Here is a 21,014-nt window from a genome sequence, read left to right on the forward strand (position 1 = left end):
TTAATCTGCTCCGGTCTGGTCTTGCAAGCCTATAGCTCCAGCTACCCAGTGTCAGTAGGCAACTGCTGTAGAGGAGAGGAGGGAGCGTCAACAATGGCTGAGCAGTGGAAGCCTATGTGTGACACCACAGCTCCCAGAATCCCCAGTCATTAAGCATTCCCTAAGCTGGAGCTGCAGGATCACACGACTGGATTGGAGAAGATTAAAAATAGGTAGTACATATTCTTTATATAGGTTAGGTAGGGGGAATTGGGGGTCAGTGGGAGCTACTGCTGCTGCAGGGGAAAGGAGAAAGTGCCAACAATGGCTGGGCAGTGGGAGCCTAGGGAGTTACACCACAGAGAAAAGGGTGGGGCTGGGAAACAACTGCTGGAGGGGAGAGGAGGGAGCTCCTACAATGGGTGGGCAGTGGGAGCCTATGGGAGACACCACGGCTCCCGTAATCTCCAGTCGTGAACGCTCTTTGAGCAGGAACTGCAGCATCACGTGACCAGAATGGAGCAGTTTAAAAATAGATAATGTAACAGGAGGGCCGTGGAATCCAGAAGCTCTTACAAAGTATGAGCCAGGAAATAATGGACATATCTTGGATTGCTTTAACATGGGTCTGTAATTCACAATATATTCTAGGAGATCTGGAAGAACTATTTACAGGTTGTCAACTCAACAGGTTAATTGAAAGAGTGACTCATTCAATGTGGGAACACAGACTGTTAGGTGTTAATGTCGTCTGCTACTGTAATGTAAATTAATTTTAGGATGGCTCCTAAGACCTTTTCATTGTGTGGTGCTAATTGATCCTGTATTGTGTGAAGGGCTATTGATGATAAATGTGTATTGCAAGTTAACAGACAGTTTAAAGGTCAGATGTCTGACTTATCAGCTGTAGTTAATTAGCTCATGTAAATTATGTCTACTAAAATAATGTGTATTGTATAGCAGGTGAGAGGACCCGGGATGTCTACCTTGAAAAGGTCATATCTCGGAGTCACCTTGTCTGGGTAAATGATTAGTTAATTAGCTCATGTTATTTTATGTTTTGGTTACCTCCTCTAACTGTATATGAGAGCCTGATTTTCTCATTAAAGGTCTATTCCTGTTGAACCTCAAACAGAGCTGTGTGTCTCGTTAATGGGCGAATTCTTATGGGTCATGTTCGCAGGATTGTGGAGTGTTGGTAGCTGCCTTGTGTTCGGGATTGAAATATCCTAAACGGCTTTAACCCCTGTCCCATTTGGGGTGACGTTACAGGTAAGTACACACATCATCTTTTATATAGGTTAACCCCCGTAAACACAATCGGAATTTCCGATGGATATAGTCCGACAGACTTTTTCAATCAGAAATTTCGACTGTGTGTATGCCCCATCGGAGTAATTCCGATGAATTCCATCGGAGTTTAGATAGAGAACATGTTCTCTTTTACTCCGATGGAATTCTGTCGGAATTCCGATGTGAGTTTGGCTGGGTAAAAGCCTGATCATGTGTATGGGGCTTTAGGTAGGAAAAAAGGGGGGCATTTGATTTAGGCTCACTTTACAGTGGGGATCGAAAGTTTGGGCACCCCAGGTAAAAATTTGTATTAATGTGCATAACGAAGCCGAGGAAAGATGGAAAAACCTCCAAAAGGCATCAAATTACAGATTATAATATGTCAAAAAAAGTTAGATTTTATTTCCATCATTTACACTTTCAAAATTACAGAAAACAAAAAAATGGTGTCTGCAAAAGTTTGGGCACCCTGCAGAGTTAATATCTTGTACTGCCCCCTTTGGCAAGTATCACAGCTTGTAAATGCTTTTTGTAGCCAGCCAAGAGTCTTTCAATTCTTGTTTGAGGTATCTTTGCCCATTCTTCCTTACAAAAGTCTTCCAGTTCTTTGAGATTTCTGGGCTGTCTGTCCCGCACTGCTCTTTTAAGGTCTATCCATAGATTTTCAATTATGTTGAGGTCAGGAGATTGTGAAGGCCATGGCAAAACCTTTAGTTTACACCTCTTGATGTAATCCCCTGTGGATTTTGAGGTGTGTTTAGAATTATCCATTTGTAGAAGCCATCCTCTCTTTAACTTCAGCTTTTTCACAGATGGCATCAAGTTACCATCCAAAATTTGCTGAAATTTTATTGAATCCATTTTTCCTTCTACTCGTAAAATGTTCCCTGTGCCACTGGCTGCAATACAACCCCAAAGCATTATTGATCCACCCCCATGCTTAACAGTTGGACAGAGGTTCTTTTCATTAAATTCTGTGCCCTTTATAACTAGTATCTGCTAGGTTCTTGACGAAGAGACTCATATGTAGTGTACTATATATATTATGTCTGATATGTCATATTGTTTTTTCCCTGTATGTTCTGTGAGCAATAAAAACTTTTCTGATTTAAAAAAAATAATAATTCTGTGCCCTTTCTTCTCAAAACGTACCTTTGCTCATTCCGGCCAAAAAATTATATTTTAACCTCATCGGTCCACAAAACTTGTTTCCAAAATGCATCAGGCTTGTCTATATGTTCATTTGCAAAGTTCAAACGCTGATTTTTGTGGTGAGGACGTAGAAGAGGTTTTCTTCTGATGACTCTTCCATGAAGACCATATTTGTACAAGTATCTCTTTATAGTGGAATAGTGTACCACAACTCCAGTGTCTGCCAGATCTTTCTGGAGGGATTGTGCAGTCAAACGTGGGTTTTGAATTGCTTTTCTCACAATCCTGCGAGCTGTTCTGTCTGATATTTTTCTTGGTCTTCCAGATCTTGCTTTAACTTCCACTGTTCCTGATGACTGCCATTTCTTAATTACATTCCGAACAGAGGATATTGACATCTGAAAACGCTTTGCTATCTTCTTATAGCCTTCTCCAGCTTTGTGAGCGTCAACTATTTTCAGTTTCAGTTTTCTAGACAACTGCTTAGAAGAACCCATGGTGCTGATTGTTGGGGCAAGGTCAGATGAGTTTGGGCATTTAAAACTTTTGAGATTGACATCACCTGGTCTTCCCAGACGATGATTGAGAACAATCCATGACACTGGCAGGTCTCAGCTTTGCAAAGGGGGCGGTGAATGCTATAAATTCTGCAGGGTGCCCAAACTTTTGCAGACGCCATTTTTTTGTTTTCTGTAATTTTGAAAGTGTAAATGATGGAAATAAAATTTTACTTTTTTTGACATATTATAAGAATGTCCAATTTGATGCCTTTTGGAGATTTTTCCATCTTTCCTTGGCTTCGTTATGCACATTAATACAAAATTTTTACCTGGGGTGCCCAAACTTTCGATCCCCACTGTAACTGAGAAAACCCCATGTGTTCCCATGAATCTCAGTATATGTTGCACTTTCAGTTAATAGTATTGGGGGGGGGCACAGACACAAAACGCATGTTTCACATCCTGGACTACATCATAGCGGTGAGAGTGAGGGGGTGCTCGGATGAAGGGGTATCCCTTACCTCATCCTCGTATGTGGACTGCGAGTCTTCACTGAACTCCTCTTCCCCACGAGGCTGCACAATCTTGGATTGGGCCTTGAGGCGGCGGGACTGTGTTTTAAAGATGTCCGGGATACTTCTGGAGCCAGAAAGGGGTGCGGAACGACGGGGGTGATTGCCGGAGTTGTGGCGGGTGAGTCTGCAAATTTTTCTGCTGTTTACCGTGCCGTATTTGCTAAAGGAGCCAAGGGTTTTGCGGAGATCTTCTAGTCTGCTGCAATCCGCTCTGCTTGCCAAGCCACGCCCCCAAGTGCTCATTTTTTTAAGCTTGTCTGAGAGTCCATAAAAAAGGGAGGGAGAGCTGAAGTTATAATCTGCATAGTTCAGTGAGGAGAGCTCTGAGAGCTGGTTGGAGGGACGAGACACACCCCCCTTCACAATGCACACAAGAACAAAGCTGAGACTATCAATCAGCTGGCGGTCCCAGGAGAACTTGTCAGAAGTGATTCATGCCGGTAGCAGGGGAACAAAGCAGCAGACAGAAATGACACTTAGGCCTTGTGTGGTGACCGGGGAGGGTGAGCCCCACGGCCACACACATGCGCTTGATGGTTAGCTACTTGGTTCTTGGGGCTAGGAGCCCAGGGTCAGGTGGTATTAACCCTTAGTGAGGGCCAGATGGTATTAACCCTATCTGTCACGTGACGCCACTGTAGTCTTGGAATACCCCGGGAAACTACAGCTCCGGGGGCCTCCGTATCCCTGCTAGTTAGGATGGTAATAACACAGTCCACAACAGGGGTTAAAACAACGAAGGCTTTACTGGCATGAAGGCAGGTGTCAAAATCTTCACAGCGTTTAAACAGTGTCACAAAGGTTCTGCAGACAGTCTCTAGAGGACCACACAGCTAATAATGCTTGAGCTTGGCTGCTCATATATATATACTCGGCTGCAAAAGCCGGATTTGTAATTCAGGGCCTATGCTTAACTAGGCTGAAAAATAGATGCACTTACTAAAGTGTCTGTAGACTTGAGGCTTTTCGCCGGAATAACGGATTGATCCGATAAATGAGCTGAAGTACTGGTTCTGTAATGTTTAGGGATACTCCACTCTTTGTTGTATTTTCTCCTGAACTGGAGACTTCTGGCCTGCACTTCTTCTCTGACTGTGTTGTGCTCTGCTCTGCCAGGAACTCTGTGTATTCTAGACTGGCTTAAACAGGAAGTACAATCCCTTATAAGGGCCTGTTCAGACTGAAGCCTATTGGTTGAGAGCTGTGGATCATAGAGACTGACCTGTAGTATAACACAACACAATAAGGTCTTGTCTAGCATTTAGTCCTCCCGACTCTAATACACTCTGACTGAACATGAGATGGTAATACACTCTGACTGAACATGAGATGGCTGGCTAAACCCCTTAAAGCTATACACACCTAATAAACGTATTATCAACCATAACAGTATAAATCACATCATAACTAGCTGAGTCCCTGCAGGGGATACCCCACAAGCCGAGGGCCTCAATCTGACAGGGCCTACAGCAAATACCTGCACTGGGACACCACAAACCCCACCACTAAACAGAAGTCGTCCTCGACGATTAAGGCACTGACGGATTGAGGAATGAGGTGACCTTGGGGCCACTAGAAGTCCTGAGGCATTTGTACACCAATGTCCGTTCCAGGTTCTTTGGGAAAAATAAACATATAAGAACAGGATCATATGATAAGTCCTGAGGCATTATACACATAAATGTCCCTTGCAGGCTTATTAGATAAAGTGAGATCATTATTTTGTGCAGGGTAAGTGGTTATCTGGGTCCCAGACAGAATACATATCTGTTAAACGTTATCACTCAGTTTTGAACAGTATATTATTGTTGGATTACACTTTTAAGACTGACCAGGTTTTGGATTGGGCTGCCGGAGGCTTTCTACCCAATGCCTTGGCTACTGGGGCCCTTAGGCTATTAGCTCTTCTCCCCAGAACACACTTTAATATCTGCTAGACATTTTTATTCTATGCCTGAAGTACACAATTAGACATTTCTTAGAGGATACCCTTTTCTTTTTGTAGTGCTTAAGTGAGGGATAGGAGACTTACTGGCCAGGTATGTTCCTATACACTAAATAAGGTAAGTAGGTAACTAGTGACATATTAGTTAGAAATGATGTATACTTGAGATGTATACTAACTGAGGTGTATGTAGTCTATCTACATATATTGTATGTATAATTAGTAGATTAATCCCTATATCTTGCTGGGGGATCTCCGAAATTAGATCTGGTGGATCTACGCAACACCATTTCTGAGTTTTCTGGAGCACTGTTTTCTCCTTGAACACTTGCTTCTTCTGGACTGACAGCTGCACCTTCATCTTGGACAATGGGGGCCTGTGATGGCTCTTGACTTATGGAGCTTTCTCCCACATTAGAAGGTTCTGATGGGACTGCAGCAGGTGAGCGGATGGCTGGAGTAAACTCTGGAGCTTCTGGTGCCAAGACTGAAGTGGATGGAATGGAACTGATTGGCACATGACCAAAGAAGACGTTTTGATCAGAAGGGAAGAGAGGATCATCTTCGAACATCAGGAGTGGCCTCTCAGGCTCAAATGGCTTGGTGGGCTGCACTTGTGCTGGCTGAACTGGAGGTGGAAGACTTGGTGGTGCAGAAAGAGGCACCAACACAGGCAGGTTCCCTTTGTGACACAGCTTGATCCGGTTTCGGTGGACAACTTGAGGTTCATATCCGGCTTTTTGAACTGAGTAGACATCAGAGTCCGGATAAGGGATGGAAATCACTGTGTATGGTTCAGTTTCCCAAAGGGAGTCCAACTTATGGGTTCTAGGATGCTTCTTCAGCCAGACTTTATCACCAACTTGCAATGGCTGGGCAGAGGCATGGCGGTTGTAGTCCTGTTGCTGCCTATAGTGTGCCTCGCCCATCTTTTTGTTGACTATCTCTCTCGCTTCCTGAATCCTTTTGTGATGTTCCGAGACCCACTCCGAAGAGGCTTGGGGGGAGTGGTTGAAAGGTGCTTGAAGTCCAAAGACCCTGTCTTTAGGCAGTTGACCGTGTCGGCCCATCATGAGGTAAAATGGAGTATAACCAGTGGAACAGTGGATGGTATTGTTGTAGATTTCCAACAATTCGGGCATTAGTTGAGGCCACTCTTCAGGTCGGGATACAGAAGCCGCTCTCAGCATGTGGATAAACACCTGGTTGATCCTCTCACAGAGTCCATTCCCTTGCGGATGATAGGCAGTGGTCCTGAGTTTCTTACAAGCATGGAACTGGCACAATTCTTGAAACAGTTGGGCCTCAAAGGCCGGACCTCGGTCGGACAAGGCAGTTTCAGGACATCCAAGTATCTGTACCCAATGGGTGTAGAACATCTGGGCTGTTGTCTTGGCTGTTAAGTCTTTGACTGGCACAACCACTACCCACTTGGAATAGTGATCCACCATGGTGAGAGCATATGAATACCCGGACCGGGTAGGTGACAGCTTAACATGATCCAAGGCGACCAATTGGTTGGGCCTCTCGCTCTGAATGGAATGGAGAGGTGCTCGCGCATTCTTGCGACCATTCTTGGTGATATTGCAGACTGCACACTCACTGCACCACTTTTCAACGTCGCTCCTCATTCCAATCCAGTAGAACCGGCGTCGGATGGTGGCTTCTGTTTTATGGACCCCAAAGTGTCCTGACTGGTTGTGGTAGGCATTCAATACCATGGCGGCATCTCTCCGAGGGATCAGAATTTGGTGTAGCCTTTCACCCGACACTGGGTCCAAGAAGTTCCTGTACACCATTCCTTTGTGCACAAATAGTCTTTTCCTCTGACGCCACAATCGCTTCAATTCGTAGTCATTCTGGCCCCGTCGCAACCGGGGAGGTACCCTCCTGGTCAATAAATACTCCTGCAGATCTCCCATAGTCTGACTTTCTTCCTGTAGGGTCCTCCAGGTATACAGGTCTTCCTGGATTGCTTTAGACCCAGATTCACTCCCCTCGCGGGTGACGACCACATCCTGATTCACGAATCTTTGATAGAAGGGAGGCATCTCCACATCTTCCCACTTGTCCTCCACTGGGGGATCTTCGCCAGGAGCCATGCGTGATAGCACATCCGCATTAATATTAGACTTGCCACTTCGGTACTTGATAGAGAAGTCATAGTTGGCCAGTCTGGAGGCCCATCTTTGCTCAAGGGCACCTAGTTTAGCGGTGTTCAGGTGAGCCAGGGGGTTGTTATCGGTGTAGACCGTGAATGAGGTGGCTGACAAATAGTCCTTAAATTTTTTGGTGACTGCCCACACGAGGACCAGGAGCTCTAACTTGAAGGAACTGTAGTTAGAATCATTCTTCTCAGCCCCTCGCAGATTCCGGCTGGCGTAAGCTATCACCCTCTCTTGTTTTCCCTGCATCTGGGACAACACTGCTCCGAGTCCTTCGAAGCTGGCATCTGTATACAGTCGGAAAGGCTGAGTATAATCCGGATAGGCCAGGATGGGAGGCTCTGTCAATAGATGTTTTAGAGCCTGGAAGGCCACCTCTTGCTCTTTGGCCCATTCCACAGGCAGCCTGCCATTATAGTTCCCTTTCGCCGTGCCTTGCAGGAGAGAAGTCAATGGCTCGGCAATTTGTGCAAAATGAGGAATAAAGCGGCGGTAATATCCTGCAAATCCTAAGAAGCTCCGAATATCCTTAACGGTGCGTGGGATAGGCCAATTCTTGACAACTTCGACTTTAGCTGGATCAGGTTGGACCCCTTCGGCACTGACGACGTGGCCCAGGTAATGTACTTGTGGCTTGAGTAGGTGGCACTTGGAGGGTTTGACTTTCAGACCATGCTGGATCAGTACTTGGAAGACGTCGGACAGGTGAGTCAAATGTTCCTGATAGGATTTGGAATACACAATCACGTCATCCAGGTAGAGTAGGACACTCTGGAAGTTGAGGTGTCCCAGACATCTCTCCATCAGCCGTTGAAAGGTAGCTGGGGCATTGCACAGCCCAAAGGGCATACTTTTGAATTCGAAAAGACCCATGGGGGTGACAAAGGCTGTTTTCTCCCTGTCTTCGACGGCCATGGGCACCTGCCAGTATCCGCTGGTCAGATCCAATGTAGAGAAGTAGGCCGCAGAACCCAGCGCGGTGAGTGACTCCTCAATCCGGGGGAGAGGGTATGCGTCTTTATGGGTGATGTCGTTCAATTTCCTGTAATCAACACAGAAACAGATGGTCCCATCCTTCTTCTTAACTAACACCATGGGTGCTGCCCAGGGACTCTGGCTCTCTTGTATTACATCTGCCTCCTTCATGTCGGTTAACAGTTTCTTGACGGTTTGGTACATGCCTGGTGCCACAGGCCGATGCCTTTCCTTGATGGGGGGTTTATCGCCGGTCAGGATTCGATGCTTAATCATGGAGGTTTTTCCAAAATCGGTTGGGTGTTTGCTGAAGGCACTCTGGCCCTCCTTCACCACCTCGATGACCCCTTCGACTTGTTCTGGTGGGGTGAGAGATCCTCCTATTTGCAGTTGGCGCCACCAAGGTTCTGGAGAGTTTTCGGTAGCCCCTGACACGGTTTGGGCACTCAGCTGTTGGGCCGCCTTTCGTGAAGAGAGTATGTCACTGGAGTCCAAGAAAACAAGTTGGGCCACTGGAGTGTACTTTGGTAGGGTGGTGGCTACGCCGGACAAATTAACTAGGCGGACTGGGACCCGTCCATTCACCACCGTCACTAGGCTCCTTGCAGCTCGGACCAAAGGAAAATCTTCAGATTGTATGGGCTCCAGTAAGGCCTGATAGTCCTGATTCCTTACACCAGGGCGCGCCCGACACCACAAAATTGTCTCTGTGTTCGGCTGCAGGGTCACGGGCCTCATGTCTTGGTTCCGAACTTTACCGATTTCTCCTCTCCGGTTCGCGAACTTCTGTTCTGCTTTCAGAATTTTGAGATGGTGTTGCGCAGTCCTCTGACCTGAGGAAGACATGTGGGGGAGAGAGGCATGCAAGGCATCCAAAATATCACTGAAGCAATGTCTCATTATATTCATCCCCAATATAAACTCTGTGGCCCCTAGTACCGTGACATTAGTGACAATTATACCTTGACCTCTAAGTGTGTGACCTCTCAGCTGAATAGTGGGCTCCCAGTACCCATGTCTGGGAATTGGTTTCCCGTCCCCTGCCAGGACACTAAAATCCATATCATCTGGTTCACACAATGAATCGACATTCCAGTACCTATAGAATAGGCCCTTAGAGATGGTAGACACCTGCGAGCCTGTATCAATCAGGGCCTGCAGTTGGACACCATCTATGGTAACATTTACATAGGGGCAGGATGCAATGTATAAGGACTGTCCTGAGTATATTGGCTCTTCTGCTGGACCTGTGATTCGTTTTCCTGAGGGCCGGTCCTCAACCTCAGGGGACGCCCGTTTAAAGCCCAGCATTGCATCTTCCAATGACCGGGTTTGTCACAGAAATCACAGTAAGGCCTACTAGAGGGTCCCGAGCGAGGCCCGCTAGAGCGGGGAGGAGGGGCAGGAGTAGGTCTCCTAGTCTCTGGAGGCTCTCTAAGTACCCGAGTGGTGTGATTAGCCAACTCCTTTACCACTTGGGTAAGCTGGGCAATATCTTGTCTAACCTCTTGAATCTCAGTAATTGTAGTGGAGGCCAGGGTGACAGCCACGGGTGCGGGGGCTGGTGGTAACAGTGGTGCAGGGCACGCCGCCGTACCCATGGGTTCCGTTTTAGGGTCAGGATGCTCCTCTGGGCTTGACCCCTGCTCTATAACTTGAAGGGCTAGGCGCTTAAAGGCAGAAAAAGACATATTGGGGTTCTGTACAGCTAACATCTTTAATTGCGCCTTGTCCCATTTATTTTGGACCCCTTCTATGAATCTATCCATCAATAGTTTGTTACCCTGGTCAGGGGTGATATTGTCCAGTTTCTGGACTGCCTCCAGGGCATTCTGCAAGGCTACTGCATATGCCCTTAGTGTTTCCCCCAGCTTTTGTCGCCTCTCGTACAGCCTGAGGCGGACCTCTGAGGGTGAGTGGGACTCAAATACCTGATGTAATCCCTCGAAGATCTACTGTAGTCTTCTCAGGAGTGGGCCAGGTACGGACTTCCTCACGTGCAGGTCCCTGCAACTGTCCCATGAGCAACAGCACCTGTTGGTTAGGGGGGAGAGAGTAGAGAGAGAAAATGCTTTGGAAGCTCTCCTGGAAATCATTGAGGGAAAAGGGATCCCCTCTGTAGTTAGGCAACACAGGCTTCCCCAGGTAGAATGGGGGGGCCCCACTGTCATGACGTCGTACTGGAGGTGATCCCGGAGGGGTAGCTTGTGCAGGAGCCGCAAGAGGATCTGGTATATCACCTGCATCTGGTGATCTTGGGGCTGACATGTTGCAGCCTTGTTTGAGTGCGCTGTCACTTTAAGAAACTTTGAGAGCGCTGTCTTTGAGAGCGCTGTCTTTGAGTGCGATGTCGTTGAGTGCGCTGTCTTTGAGTGCGACGTCTTTGAGTGCGCTGTCTTTTATTGCCGGACACGTTGCTATGGCTGCGCCTGGCAACTTCCTTTTTTTTTTGGTCCGGTCAGCAATTGTTTCCTCCGTGCAACACAGAGTGGATTCTCTAGTTCCGGCTTGCACACTGAAGAGGCGTCACCGCCGGGGCTTGACTGGGCGGAGCTGCGACCGCTCCCGCGCTCGGGAAATGCTGGAAACAATTTAACCCCTTCAGGTACAGACTTTCTCCACTTAATAATGGCAGCTAACAGTCTTTCCTTCACCTCCCCCACCACTTGTATATGCGCCTCGCTGAGTAAATTACTTTCAATGACACAGTTCAGATTCTGGGGGGGGGGGGACTTGCTTTAGTGGCTGAATGGTTAAGGCGTACACCCTTATCCTGTTCGTGACGCCAGAAAACGATGTGGTGACCGGGGAGGGTGAGCCCCACGGCCACACACATGCGCTTGATGGTTAGCTACTTGGTTCTTGGGGCTAGGAGCCCAGGGTCAGGTGGTATTAACCCTTAGTGAGGGCCAGATGGTATTAACCCTCTCTGTCACGTGACGCCACTGTAGTCTTGGAATACCCCGGGAAACTACAGCTCCGGGGGCCTCCGTATCCCCGCTAGTTAGGATGGTAATAACACAGTCCACAACAGGGGTTAAAACAACGAAGGCTTTACTGGCATGAAGGCAGGTGTCAAAATCTTCACAGCGTTTAAACAGTGTCACAAAGGTTCTGCAGACAGTCTCTAGAGGACCACACAGCTAATAATGCTTGAGCTTGGCTGCTCATATATATATACTCGGCTGCAAAAGCCGGATTTGTAATTCAGGGCCTATGCTTAACTAGGCTGAAAAATAGATGCACTTACTGAAGTGTCTGTAGACTTGAGGCTTTTCGCCGGAATAACGGATTGATCCGATAAATGAGCTGAAGTACTGGTTCTGTAATGTTTAGGGATACTCCACTCTTTGTTGTATTTTCTCCTGAACTGGAGACTTCTGGCCTGCACTTCTTCTCTGACTGTGTTGTGCTCTGCTCTGCCAGGAACTCTGTGTATTCTAGACTGGCTTAAACAGGAAGTACAATCCCTTATAAGGGCCTGTTCAGACTGAAGCCTATTGGTTGAGAGCTGTGGATCATAGAGACTGACCTGTAGTATAACACAACACAATAAGGTCTTGTCTAGCATTTAGTCCTCCCGACTCTAATACACTCTGACTGAACATGAGATGGTAATACACTCTGACTGAACATGAGATGGCTGGCTAAACCCCTTAAAGCTATACACACCTAATAAACGTATTATCAACCATAACAGTATAAATCACATCATAACTAGCTGAGTCCCTGCAGGGGATACCCCACAAGCCGAGGGCCTCAATCTGACAGGGCCTACAGCAAATACCTGCACTGGGACACCACACTTGTACACACGAGCAGACATGTCCGATAAAAACGGTCCGCGGTCCGTTTTCATCGGACATGTCTGCTGGGAGCTTTTGGTCTGATGTGTGTACACACCATCAGACCAAAATCCCAGTGGACAGAGAACGCGGTGACGTAGAAGACACCGATGTTCTCTAACACGCGAGTTCAATGCTTCCACGCATGCGTCGAATCAATTCGACGCATGTGCGGGATTTCGGGCCGCTGGTTATACGTCATAACCAGCGGACATGTCCGATGAGTCGTACTAACCATCGGACATGTCCGACGGACATCTTTCCAGCGGACAAGTTTCTTAGCATGCTAAGAAACTTTTGTCCGCTGGAAACCTGTCCGCTAGGCCGGAAAACTGTCCGCTAGGCCCTACACACGGTCAGACATGTCCGCGGAAACTGGTCCGCGGACCAGTTTCAGCGGACATGTTCGGTCGTGTGTACAAGGCCTTAGAGATTTTAATTGAGACAAGTACACACTATAGAGCAGTGGTTCTCAACCTGGGGGTCGGGACCCCTTCGGGGGTCAAATGATGATTTGCCAGGGGTCACCAAATCCTGGGCTGTTCCTGGAGCCCGTGGCCGCCCATTCAGTTCACAGCATGGCTGGGGGGCAGAGACTAGAGGTCAGCTGACTGGTGAGGAATGTAAAGTGGGAGGGGCTGGAGGAGACCCCATCTCCTAATTTTAGCATAGGTGACAGTGAAGCCAGAGACACAGTGAGTAACACTACCTGTGATTATAGATGCCATTAAAAGTCCCCACTACAGTTCTTGATCAAGGTCATCTGCTGATCTGAGAGCACCTAAGTTGGCTGATCAGAACTCCCCACCAGTACTGCCACTTACCCCAACTCCCCACCAGCACTGTCACTGATCCCATTCACCCACCAGCACTGTCACTCATCCCATTCCTCCCACCAGCATAGCCACTAATCCTATTCCCCCACCAGCACAGCCACTTATCCTATTCCCCCACCAGCACAGCCACTGATCCCATTCCCCCCACCAGCACAGCCACTGATCCCATTCCCCCCACCAGCACAGCCACTGATCCCATTCCCCCCACCAGCACAGCCACTGATCCCATTCCCCCCACCAGCACAGCCACTGATCCCATTCCCCCCCACCAGCACAGCCACTGATCCCATTCCCCCCACCAGCACAGCCACTGATCCCATTCCCCCCACCAGCACAGCCACTGATCCCATTCCCCCACCAGCACAGCCACTGATCCCATTCCCCCACCAGCCCACCAAGGAGCAAATAAAAATAGAGAATACATGGACAGGAGAAGAAAAGAGGTGGAGAAACAAAGAAAGAGGGAGAGAAAGAATAAGAGAAAGAACAAGAAATGCAGCTAGAGAGAGGGATGGGGGAAAAAAACAAGAAATTAGGATAGAGAGAGATAAAAGGGAAAGAAAGGAAAACAAAGAAAGAGTGGTACATCCTAAAATCTACCATAAGGGGTTTTAATACTGTATGAGTGGAAGGGACTCAAGGAGTGCTAAATGTCAGTGGGTTAGGGGTGCAAATTACTTGTCTTGGCTTGGGTGCTGACAACCCATGCTACGCAAATCATTTTACTGTTAAGGGTCCCCAAAACTTGGGAAATTTTACCAAGGGTCACGGCACTAGAAAGGTTGAGAACCACTGCTATAGAGGGATATGCTTTTTTCATACTTTATGTCTGAGGTTTACAACCACTTTAACCACTTGCCGCCCGCCAATGACATATTGACGTCGGCAAAGTGGTTGTAGAATCCTGACTGGACGTCATATGACGTCCTCAGGATTCTAAGCCGCTGCGCGCCCCCGGGGGCGCGCATCGCGGCGATCATTGTTGCGGGGTGTCAGTCTGACACCCCGCAACACCGATCTCGGTAAAGAGTCTCTCACGGAGACTCTTTACCACGTGATCAGCTGTGTCCAACCACGGCTGATCACGATGTAAACAGGAAGAGCCGTTGATGGCTCTTCCTCACTCGCGTCTGACAGACGCGAGTAGAGGAGAGCCGATCGGCGGCTCTCCTGACAGGGGGGGTTAGCGCTGATTGTTTATCAGCGCAGCCCCCCCTCGGATCGCCACACTGGACCACCAGGGAAGCCCACCCTGGACCAGGGAAGGGACAAAAAAAAAAAAAGTCTGGGCAAAAAAAAAAAAAGCATTAAAAAAAAAGATGCCAATCAGTGCCCACAAATGGGCACTGATTGGCAACATGGTAAATCAGTGCCGCCCCACAGTGTCCATCAGTACCACCCCACAGTGTCCATCAGTGCCACCCCACAGTGTCCATCAGTGCCACCCCACAGTGCCCATCCATGCCCAGTGCCCACCTATCAGTGCCCATCTGTGCCACCCATAAGTATCCATCAGTGCCACCCATAAGTGCCGCCAATGAGTGCCCATCTGTGCCGCATATGAGTGCCCAGTGCCGCCCATGAGTGCCCATCAGTGCCGCCCATCAGTGCCGCCCGTGTGTGCCCATCAGTGCCGCCTATGTGTGCCCATCAGTGCCGCCTATGTGTGCCCATCAGTGCCGCATACCAGCGCCGCCAATCAGTGCCACCTCATCTGTGCCCGTCAGTACTACCTCATCGATATCCATCAGTGCCATCTCATCGGTGCCCATCAGTGCCGCCATATCAGTGCCCGTAATTGAAAGAGAAAACTTACTTATTTACAAAAAAATTTACAGAAAAAAATAAAAAAGTAATTTTTTTTCAAAATTTTTAGTCTTTTTTTAGTTTTTGCACAAAAAAAAAAAAATCGCAGAGGTGATCAAATACCACCAAAAGAAAGCTCTATTTGTGGGGAAAAAAGGACGCCAATTTTTTTGGGTACAGTGTAGCATGACCACGCAATTGCCATTCAAAGTGCGACAGTGCTGAAAGCTGAAAATTGGCTTGGCGGGAAGGTGCGTAAGTGCCCTGTATGGAAGTGATTAATAAACCAAAAGGAAACAAACAGAAATAAGTTCATTATTTGGGTTTACATAAACTTTAAAAGAAATATGCTGCTTTTGATGTAGCCCATATTTTATTCCTTGAAGCAAGGTTCAGGCTCTGATATGGGTGTCAGTTGTGTAAATAAATATATGTAATGGGTGTAGCGGAGAGCGCTTTCTCAAAGCTCGTGAAATCAGATTTGTAAGTTAATGTGCTTTTCTAAATACTCAGGAAAAGAATGCCATTCCCACACACAGCGGACAGGCATGACCCCAAGGGCAGCAAACAGTACATCTTCTTTTCCTGTCTGTGTTACATATGCAGAATACAAAGAGGTCCTTGCTAGTCTCAGTGGGAAGGCTTTTCCTTGACAATGATTCCCTGCCAAGTATATTCATTCTTGATAAGGTTGCAACTTGCTCCGGAACAGCAGAGTCAGGTGTCCCCAGCTTGCTTTATATTTAGCTGGTATGCTGTGATCTGTTCCTCCAAACAGCAATGTGTTGGTGTGACCTCTAATTTTAGTGAAGCAGTGATAGAGAGAAAAGCCAGGTGTAACCGGTGTAATTCAGAGGTTTGGGAGGAAGGCAAATCTTATTGAATGAATGAAATATAAAATAGCAAAGCTTCTTCCTCTACAAAGTGTAATGGAAGCATGCTGTCCTCAGCTGACCTTACTACTCAAAAAATAGACTTCCAACATTTTTTTATTTAACACTAATTTGCACCTAAAAAAGGTGTTTGTATAGTTCAAACATTAATTTCAATTTTTAATAGAGTGAGGAAGTGTTAACCCCCCTGTCAGGTTTTTTTAAATATTATTTTGCTTTCTGCGTTCTTGAAGCGATTCATCTGCTTTTTTTGTCCAGGTGTTTTTTTGTCTGTGGTACAGAAACGTTATAGTTGTCAAAAGAACAGGATGTCAGGTGTAAACTTCCAGTGTGGACATCAGTGGTGGCCCGTCCATTAGGGGTGCACGGGGGCGCTGCCCCCCCCCCATATTCATGCGTCCGCCCCCTAATCTACATGCATGGCACTGGATGCATGGATTCCAATGTAGGAGAGGGTTGAAGCAAAGGCTCTAAAAGGGCTTCAAAAAAAGGGTGAGCTCGGGGAGCAGAATGTTTGCTATTATCACACTGATTCTCCTCCCTGCCAATCAGGAAGCAGGTCACGAGACCCATTTCCCAATTGGCCGAAAGGAGAAGCCATCCTTTTGGTCTATGAGGAGGAGGGAGGAGACGTACGGCCTAAGAGATGCATGGGAAGCCCGACCGACAGATGGAGTCGGCACAAGGAGGGGACTGAGGGGGGAAGCCGCCGCCTTACAGCACCAGGGTGAATGAGCTGATGACCGGGGGGGGGGGGGGGTGTCGGTATGGGGCGTGGTGTGGTCTGGAGCGACGGGGGGGGTCCGTGGTCAGGTCAAGTTTTTTGCACCCCCGACCGATGGAGCACCATCATGTGTACTGATAGCTAAGAGGGGATTTCTTCTCACTTTTGATACATTTCCTCTTACTTCTTCTTGTGTTTCCGCAACAGGAAGTACAGGAAAATCTCCCTGATGGGACACAAACAGCTAAAAACCTGAGGGGGGCTTAAACGAACTGAATAAATATTTGGCATCAATAGATTGTTGATCTCTATGGCCCCGTACACACGACCAAACATGTATGCTGAAACTGGTCCGCGGGCCAGTTTCAGCATACATGTTCGGTCGTGTGTAGGCGCGAGCGGGCCGAATTCCAGCAAACATTTGCCCGCCGGGCCTTTTCCCAGCGGGCAAATATTCCTGGACGTGTTTTAAAACCGTCCGCTGGAATCGTGCCCGCTCGGACATGTACGGTCGTCAGTACAGACCTACCGTACATGTCCGAGCGCCCGCCGTCCCTCGCATGCGTCGAATGACTTCGACGCATGCGTGGAAGCGTTTAAATGGCAGGCCCGCCCACGTCGCCGCGTCATCGCCGCGTCATCGTCGCGGCGACGCGGACACGCCCCGCGTAGTGTTTACGCGCGGACTTCTGTACGATGGTTAGTACAACCATCGTACAGAAGCCCTCTGGCAGGCATGTACGGTGAAAACGGTCCGACGGACCGGTTTCACCGTACATGTTTGCTCGTGAGTACCCGGCCTATGAGGTTTTTATTTCTGTCTGGGGGAACATTTGGGGAGATTTCTCTCTCTTCCTGTGACACTCAAAGTGGGGGTGTTGGCATCACCAGGACAGGAAGACACAGAGAGCAATAAAATCAGACAAGAAGTGAGGAGAAATATGCCAATAAGAACACCGATGGCAATAAAATCCTGGCAGACATTCTAATGTAGCCCTTAGGAAAATGGTCTTATAAGGGATGAGAGTTGATCAGATGGGCATTCTTGCAGGAAGGGATCAGGAATGTTATTGGGTGCATTGGAGTCCACTCAACCCTGGCTGAGCAGAAGGAGAGGGACAGAGGGCAACATTGGAAGCGAGAATGCAGGCTGTACCGTAAATGAAGAGAAGTACTGCGGACCAACATGTAAGAGAAAGCAGAGAAGCTGGTACCCAGTCAAACCCACAGCATTAGGGCAGCAGACATGTGGCTTATGTGGGCCACACTAGCCCCCAGGTAGGAGACTAGGAAGCCTGAGGGCAAAACTGGCACTCAAAAAAAAATACTGCCTGGCTTTGTGGCAGTTTTACCTACTGACTTGTAATTAGCTAAGGTCTAGTTAGTTGATTATAGCAAGGACCATACAGTATATCTAGCTGCGTCCCTCTTACTTGTATAATTGAATAAAAAAACACACATGCCCTAAAGCCCGTCATCCTGGCACTGTGACGGAAGTGCAAACAGAGCTGCGCATACAGCAATAAAAGTTTAAATAATCTCTTGACTCTTCTTTAAACCTAAAGGCCAACTCTAGCTGGTAGACCGCCACGTCCTCCTGTCCCTAGTCTTCTGGATGGTTGCTTGAGGAACAGAGTTCTTTTGTTCTCCTTACCTCTTCTGTGTACTGCACAGAGAAACGCTGACATTATGATGTAACTCAAGACTGAATTTATTTGAATCTGAGAAAAGGTAACAAAGGAGGGATTTGATCACCTTTGACCTACTTATATGATTGGCGCAGTGCTCCCCCTCCTGCAATGCCATGAAAAAACACCCTCTATCTGAACAAATAGGTAGATTCACAAAGAGTTAGGTCGGCTTATCTACAGATAAGCCGACCTAACTCTGAATCTAAGCCGACCTATGTTTAAGTGTATTCTCTAACAGAGATACACTTAAACATATCTAAGATAGGACGGCTTGCGCCGTCCTATCTTAGATTGCAATGTTTTGGCTTACCGCTAGGTGGCGCTTCCATTGCGGCCGGCGTAGATTATGTAAATGAGCATTTACGACGATTCCCGAACGAACGCGAGCCCGCCGCAGTCGATTAACGGAGTTTCCGTACTCGATAGGCCGCCTAAAGTTATTCCACCTATGAGGTGGAATAACAATGTTAAGTATGGCCGCCGTTCCCGCCGCAAGGTTCAAATTTTTTACGTCGTTTGCGCAAGTCGTCCGCGAATCGGGTTTTACGTCGTTTACGTACGCGTCTAAATCAATAGGCCCGTACGGCCTACTTAGCCGTAATGCGCACTGGGAAATGTAGTCGCCCGGCGCATGCGCAGTGTCAAAAAACGTCAAAAAACGTGAGGTCAAGCCTCATTTCCATACAACACGCCCCCAGTCATTTGAATTAGGCGCGCTTACGCCCGCTCGTTTTAGGCTACGCCGCCGAAAATTACCAGGTAAGTGGTTTGAGAATCACTAATAGCCTAACTAATTTACGGCGGTGTAGCCTAAAAAGACTAGGCTAGGCCGTCCTAAAGTTAGGCGCCCCTACGTGAATCTACCCAAAAGTGTTTAAATAAAACATGCCTACACTATTTTATTTTACTGGAATAATATATCTTTTTCAGACTTCTTTGAAAAACTGCTTTAAAAAAAAAAACATGCTGAAATAAATAAAATAAGTTAAACAGTATGTAAACCCAACATTTCATATTCCTGATATGTGCCTGCTGTACCATGTACTTGTATGAAAAAGTATCCTGCTCTCGTTGTATTGCTTCCTGTGGGTGTTCCTACCAGCCCCCTTGCTTTCATATTAAAAAACTGACCACATTAGACAGGAGAGCACACCTGTGGTCAGTTCTCTAGCTGTGCTGGGAACTCAGCCTGCTCTCCTCCAATGATCAGACCTGTCCTGACACAACCCCCCCCCCCCCTGCACAGCCTTTCACTGTGAAGCTCAGTGTGCTGCTGTTTCTCCTCCCCTAGTTCTTATGCAACTGAGAACAGAGGGAATGTGATCACCTATAAAGAAAGGGGGGTGGGGGAGTATTTATAATATCTATACAAACATGGTTTGCCTTTCAATTCTATTTTAAACTGGGTTGATTTACAAGTATTTACATGTAACCGTTCATTGATTTGTACAAAGTACACACTTGACAGCAGCCCGCTGACAGCTGCAGTTTGTGCAGGCAGCATTTACTACCGCCGGTAAGAATCTACTAATCTTGCTAATGGCTGCCCCTGGCTGCTGTTAAGCTGCTGTGTAAATGTAGCCTTAAGCTGGCCATAGATGGATAGAATTTCAAATTAAAAGTTCTTAGGGAAATTTGTACTAAAATTTGAATTTCGATCAAAATATGTGTTTGCCTTTAACAATTGGTCTTGGAATTAATGGACTATACCAAATGAAAACCACATACACTGCTAGAAATTTGTTCATTCAAGAAAAGTTTTCCATCCTCTTCCTTTAAATTGTCTCATCCCTGTGGTCGAAAACAAATATCGATTTGACCGCACTGATGATTAGAAGATCAAACAAACTTCCTTAGAACATTATTTTCCTAAGAATTTTCATGTATGGGCAGCATTAGTGCTGCTGGGACTGATAAGAAACATTGTACCAATTTTAATTTAACCGCTTCCTAATCGCGCCATAGCTGAAAGACAGTTACAGCATGGCTCCGACGTCCTCCCGAAACCACACCCTTGTGTGCCCCCTGGGGCACGCGTCTGGCACGCTCTGTGACTGCTGTTTTCTTCTAATAGTAAAGAGCCAAGCACAGCGGCCCTTTACTACGTGATCAGCTGTGTCCAAGCACAGCTGACCACAGTGTAAACAGAGTTGCTGGTTATCGGCTCTCCTTTCCCCATGCACTGTCACAGCATGAGGAGAAGAGAGTCGGTAACCGGCAATCCTGACAGGTGACATATACATAGATAATCAGGGCATGCCTCATCAGTGCAGCCCCATCAGTGCAAATCATTGCCGATCAGTGCCCATCATTGCTGCAAATTATTGCCCATCAGTGCCTCCTCATCAGTGCCGCCTATCAGTGCGCATTAGTACCGCCTATCAGTGCTTATTGATGCCACCTCATCAGTGCAGCCTATCAGTGTCCATCAGTGCACCCTAATCTGCGCACATCGGTGAAGGAGAAAAATTACTTATGTGCTGCCCCAATAGGGGCATAGAATATGAGATGCATAGCCTCAGTTAATATTAGCATTGTTATATAGATTAGAGTCTATATCAGTGATGGCGAACCTTGGCACCCCAGATGTTTTGAAACTACATTTCCCATAATGCTCATCTACACTGCAGAGTGC

This window comes from Rana temporaria, chromosome 2 (assembly GCF_905171775.1).
Source record: "Rana temporaria chromosome 2, aRanTem1.1, whole genome shotgun sequence".
In the NCBI taxonomy this organism is placed as follows: domain Eukaryota; kingdom Metazoa; phylum Chordata; class Amphibia; order Anura; family Ranidae; genus Rana; species Rana temporaria.